Source organism: Venturia canescens, chromosome 11 (assembly GCF_019457755.1).
Source record: "Venturia canescens isolate UGA chromosome 11, ASM1945775v1, whole genome shotgun sequence".
NCBI classification, from domain to species: domain Eukaryota; kingdom Metazoa; phylum Arthropoda; class Insecta; order Hymenoptera; family Ichneumonidae; genus Venturia; species Venturia canescens.
In genome coordinates, this window is record NC_057431.1 from 15,144,952 (window position 1) to 15,151,194 (window position 6,243).

The following is a 6,243-nucleotide window of genomic DNA, read 5'->3' on the forward strand; positions in this document are numbered from 1 at the left end:
TTTTTTGCTAATGATATGAATAGTCGTATCTTAGGAATGCGGTATGCAAACACAAATTTTGATAACAAAACTTGTAGAATGACATGTATGTTGAGTATTTCCACTTTGCAAACTACAAATATGGAATTATTATAAAAAAAATTCATTCCGATAAGTCTACTGTTGCTCAGTTTTGGATGCGATCAAATTAGATGCCTACCAACTTTTCATTATAATGCTGTAGATTCGGATCATTAAAATACTGCAAAAATCTGCAAACTATACAATTTAAATACTGTGCCATTCATTTTACATATTGACTCTAACCATAACGTATATATGAAGTAAAAAATTGATTATAAAAGTCTTCAGTTGCTCATTTATGGATAGATTTGAAATTGCTGTCTTCGAAGCTCATTGCGCAGATACATTGAACCGCAGCAGATACCTGCGAACTCTGAAATTTCTGTGGATAAATATATATGCAACGGATCATCCCTTATCTTTGATTATGGTAATATGTAATGGAACTTTGTTCGGCAAGTTTTTAAGTGTTCCTTTTCAAATAGTATTGAAGTTTGTATGACTGATATACAGCGAATACTTCCAAACTTTGATATTTCTGTGTTGCAGCATGTGTGCCAATCATTCAAATCATTTACTCCAACCGTATCATGTAATCTAGAAAATTCATCACAAAAGTCTTCCGCTTTTCTAGATACTTCAATTTTCCTTTTTCTACTCCATTGTGAGTTTTCGAATTTCTAAATTAATTTCTGAATTGTCCTGAAATGGTTTTCCTCCAAAACCAATGCAGGTACCTTAAACGTCTTTGAATTCTGTTGCTTTGTTGAATTAAGTTCGCTTAGTTTTTTTTGCTGCTTTGAGTTCTGGTATAATAAATGTTAGAAGTTTTCGGGTACTTTTTTTCAGCAACTAGCAAACTGTGGATAATTGGACCTCTGCGGCCACTTGCAAACTTTGGAAATATATTTCATTGAGGGCACGTTTTGGATGAAATAAAATCTCTAGATTCAGAATGCAAAAGCGACATTTGAAGTGGGCAAATCTGTTGGATTTTTCGTGTCTTGAATTTGATCTATTTTTCATTTGAATTTTGAAGAAAAGGGATAAATAAAATCTGTTCTATTAAGGAAATCTTTACATCAGTTCTTTCTTGGTATGAAGACTTGGAAAAAATCGCCAAAGGCCAAGGACAGACAGGTGACGAAATATTTTCAGTACAATTTTGACGAAAAATAGGTCCTTTTTCGTGGAAACCAACGTTATAAGCCGAAAATCATATTATGGCCCACAACACGCATTTCTTCATGCTCTTGGATTCCCAATAGACAAAACATATTAGAAGACAAGGAGAAGAATCACCAAAGTCCAAGACCAAACCAGTGCCGAAATATTTTCAGTACAATTTTGAAGAAAAATTGGTCTTTTACGTGGAAACCAACATTATAAACCGAAATTCATTTCGCGGGCCTCATCCCGGATTCCTCCATGCTGTTGAGTTCCTAATAGGTATAACATATTAGAGTATAAAGAACAAAATCACCAAAGTTCAAGGGCAGACTTGTGACGAAATATTTTCACTACAATTTTTACGAAAAATTGGTCTTTTATGGTGGAAACCAACTTTATAAGCCGAACATCATACCTAGGGAAAATAAGATTGGGAAAAGTACATTGATGGTCCCTTATTTGCTGATAATTTCATGAAACAGATTATCCCATAAAAAATGTTCGTATGAGAATGGAATCTATAAAAATGTACTAAGCAAATAATTCATAGAAATTTATACTAAAATCCTATAACCGTCATAACATAAATGAGGAACTTTTGAGAAAAAAGGCGTGATATCAAACCATAAACTTCCCCTAGGGAAAAAAAGGTTGGGACAAGTACATTGATGGTCCCTCGTTTGCTGATAATTCCATCCATAAAAAAAACTTCAAAAAAATTTTTTTTTAAATTGTAATAAAATTATTTTATAAAAAAAATACAGAACAATTCGAAAAAAAATTCACAAATCTTGAAAAAACATTATATTAAAACAAAAACTAATCTGTATCTATTTTTTAAAGTGTCAAAAGAATCAAATAACAAGTAAAAAATAAAAAACCGAAAAATCGGTCTTGAAATCATTTTGGAAACCTATGCCTCATTCTTCTTATTAGATTCGAACAGCTAAATCAACTGAAAAAAATTCCATCTAATTTACGTGCGGCATTAAAATTTATTATATTAATTCGAGGCCAAGTATTTTCTAATGAATTGAAAAAAGTTACCACTCCGGCACGTCATCTCCTGGATTAGCTGCTGCAGAACTCTGCCCGCATGGATCGGCGGAACTGTGTGGGCTGAGTTTAGGCGAATATTCGCTGCGAGCCGCAGGACTCTCGAGTCGATGGAGCGATTCATCGGGAGTTATTTTGCGCCATTCTTCTGTGGGAGTCGGCCATTCTTCCGCGAGAGTCGGCTCTGGCCATTCTTCTGTATCGTAGTAGGCAGGTTTGAAGGAATTTTCCATCTCATTAGGCTCCTTACTTGCATTAACAAGACGTTCGAGCGGCTCGACGATTGGTTTGAAAGTTTCGGTGAGAGTTCTCTCCCTCGATTGTTTATCCGCCATCTGGATCATGTACTTGCGTTTAACAGCATCTCTTATCTTTTCCAGCAGGCTGAGCTTTCGCTTTATACGACGGAACTCGTCCATGACATTGTCGCTTCGACAAACCATGATGAACTGCACAAAGTCACGCAGTGCCCGGTATATTTATACCAAAACCGGTCGAAGCTGTTAGGTGCGCTTTCACGGTCCGTTTCTCAACTATTCCGATAGTTCAACTATTCTTCACTTCAACTATTCCAATAGTTAACTCCAACTATTCTGATGGTCAACTTCAACTATTCTGATAGTCAACTTCAACTATTCCGATAGTTAACTGCAACTATTCCGATAGTTAACTTCAATGTTAGTTCGCAAACTATCCTGACAGTTGGCTATCCTGGCAGCACCGTCGACAGAAAAGAGTCACCACTCAGAGGATGATCTCGAATCACCGTGACTATCCGGATAGCAGTGCTGGCGCTATCTGTATGCTCAAATTGCCTCCCGGGAAAACTCAAAAGAATTTCTCCCCCCGGCTATCTCTCGTATGCTTGCTCAGCGGAGGGGGTTAGCGATACGTCCATAAGTGGAACTACCCGCGTCCCCGATAATATCCTAACCTCAAATCTAACCTAGATTATCGCGATAGTTGACTGTCCCCCAATTGGATTCTGCTCTGGAGACGCTGTCCACCAATGGAATTCTGCCCTGGGATTCGTCAATGGGATCCGTTCGGTAGGCGACAGTTGGTTGGGTATCCTCATCCCTGACAGCCGGCTATCCTGATATTCCCACCGTTCGAACATCTGTGTTTGGACATCTTTATCGCTGACTATCCAGATGGTTGGCTATGCTGATCCGTTGAGTATTCCAGCTACTCTCATAATTGGCTATCCTGACACTCGGCTATTCTTACTCAACTATCCTGATCGCACGGCTGGCGCCAAAACTGCCGCGGGAGCGTCTCCACAGTTGGCTATCGTGTGTTTGTCGAGGGGGGTGTGGAATCTGCATTGTATTTGGGGGGAAGTCCACCTTGAAAGCTGAGTATTCCGACTGTCCCGAGACGAATCCCCACCACGTGACTGCAACTATTCTAATGGTCCACCAATGGGATCTGGGTTCGCCGTCCACCTATGGGATCTGGGTTCGCTGTCCACCAATGGGATCTGGGTTCGCTGTCGACCAATGGGATTCGTTCGGTAGGCGACAGTTGATTGGCTATCCTCATCCCTGATCGTTAGTCGGCCATCTTGATCGCTGACGATCTCAATAGTTGGCCATCTTGATAGCTGTCTATTCTGATCGCTGATTATCCAGATAGTTGACTATCGTGAAAGCTATTCTAACCTCAACTGACTATTCTCACCCAACTATCCTGGTTATTTTAACCTGAACCATTGTGGCGTTCCAGTTAGTTCGCGCAAGAACCGCTACGAGGCTACAACTTTCTCGTATACGCTTCGACAGGCTCTCATCAAATATACACAACGTCCATCCCAGAACCCTTCATCCACAAGCGTCTGGAGGGTACAGTAGGCACAGCCCCACTGATGAGTCTGCCACTGTACCCGAGACGAAACGCATCCCAAAACCATTCGTTTAAAACCACAGCTGTGGCGGATCCTTCATTACCAACATCCGTATCCAAAAATCCTATTTAACCAATCAACAGGAATGAGAAATAACAGCAGCCGTCGAAAGCCAAATCAACAACAGCCCAGCGGACAACAAATAATAATAACGTAGAAGAGAACCTATACTCTACACCATCCTGATCGCTGCGCTTTCGCCAATAGATTTAGCGTTCGAATCTCCCGCTAAAACTGCCGCGGGAGCGTCTCCACAGTTAGCTCTATCGGGTGGGGGGCGTGAAATCTGCCGACGTGTTCGGGAAATCTGCATTGCCGTCATATTCGCGTGAAAATCTTGATAGTTGAGTATTCCGATAGCCGAATCCCCACCACACGTTAGTATGTGACCATTCCGACGGTGGGTTCGTGTCTCCGCCAATGAGATTCTGCCCTGGGTCTCCGCCAATCAGATTCTGTTCGTGTCTCCGCCAATGGGATTCTGCCCTTTGGTGGACCATTGACGACAAATAGTTGGCTAGCCTGCACTTTGAATATCCCGCTCGTGCCTATTCTAACCTAACAGATGGCTATCCTAACCTTAACTGACGATATTAACCTGAACTATTGTTACAGCTGACTATCCTCAACTGTTGTGACAGCTGATTATCCTAACCTCAACTATCGTGACAGCTGACTATCCTCAACTGTTGTGACTATCCTAATCTCAGTGACAGCTGACTAACCTCAACTATCGTGACTATCCTAATCCTGATAGCTGACTATCCTAACTTCAGTGACAGCTGACTAACCGCAAGTATCGTGACTATCCTAACCTCAACTATCCTAACCTCAACTAGTGCGACTATCCTAACTTCAACTACCCTGATAGTTGTCCATCCTGATAGCTGGCTATCCTGAGGCGCGCAATTAGGATCTCGGCCTAGAGAGAGACTTGTTCAAAACAGTGCCCCAGCGTCCGCCCGAGCCGGCACTAGCGTCTCCGGGGTATCCCCGGGAGGCAACCAACGGGGTGAAAAATTTCAGTTACGATAGTTCGGACCCCGTCAAAACATTTGAATCTCCTGCCGAAACGACAGAGTAAAAAGTTTTAGTGATTGATAGTTCGGGTTCCCATAAAAATAACAGAGTTCAAAAGTTCCGCCAAAAATACAGCGTTCGGATCTCACCCGCCAAAACTACACAGTTCGAATTTCCCACCAAAACTACACAGTTCAAATCTCTCTCTCCCCAAAACTATAGAGGTCAAATGCCCCCGCCAAAAACATAGGGTTCGAATCTCCCCAGCAAAATAACAGAGTTCAAAGTCAATAACAGCGTTCGAATCTGCCGCCAAAAATACACAGTTCAAATTTCCCGCCAAAACTACACAGTTCAAATCTCTCTCTCGCCAAAACTATAGAGGTCAAATGCCCCCGCCAAAAACATAGGGTTCGAATCTCCCCACCAAAATAACCGAGTTCAAAGTCCCGCCAAAAATACAGCGTTCGAATCTCCCGCCAAAAATACACAGTTCAAATTTCCCGCCAAAACTACACAGCTCAAAGGTCCCACCAAAATTACAGAGTTCAAATGCCTCACCAAAACTACAGAGTTTAAATGTCCCGCCAAAAATACAGCGTTCGAACCTCCTACCAAAACTGCACAGTTCAAATTTCTCGCCAAAACTACACAGTTCAAATCTCTCGCCAAAACTACAGGGTTAAAATCTCCCTCCGCGGAATCTGTTTACCGACGGGTGGAGCAGACTATCCAGTCGACCGGAAGCGAGCGGGCCTTAAATCGATTCGTAGAGCGGCCATCTTTATTAATGACCGTTTAGAGCGGACAACCGAGGGTCCCACTCGTGACCCCCACACATTGCTGTCCACCTGCAAAAGATGAGGATTATAAAAAAGAGAGAATTATTATGGGATAGACTTAGCATGGTGAGTCCGCGAAATCCAAGCACTACTCGCTTCCTTATATACTCGCCCAGCCGAGGCTCCGCACACGAGATCTCCACTACCCGAATCGCCATCTATCGGCGCGAACTATCCGGCTCGCGG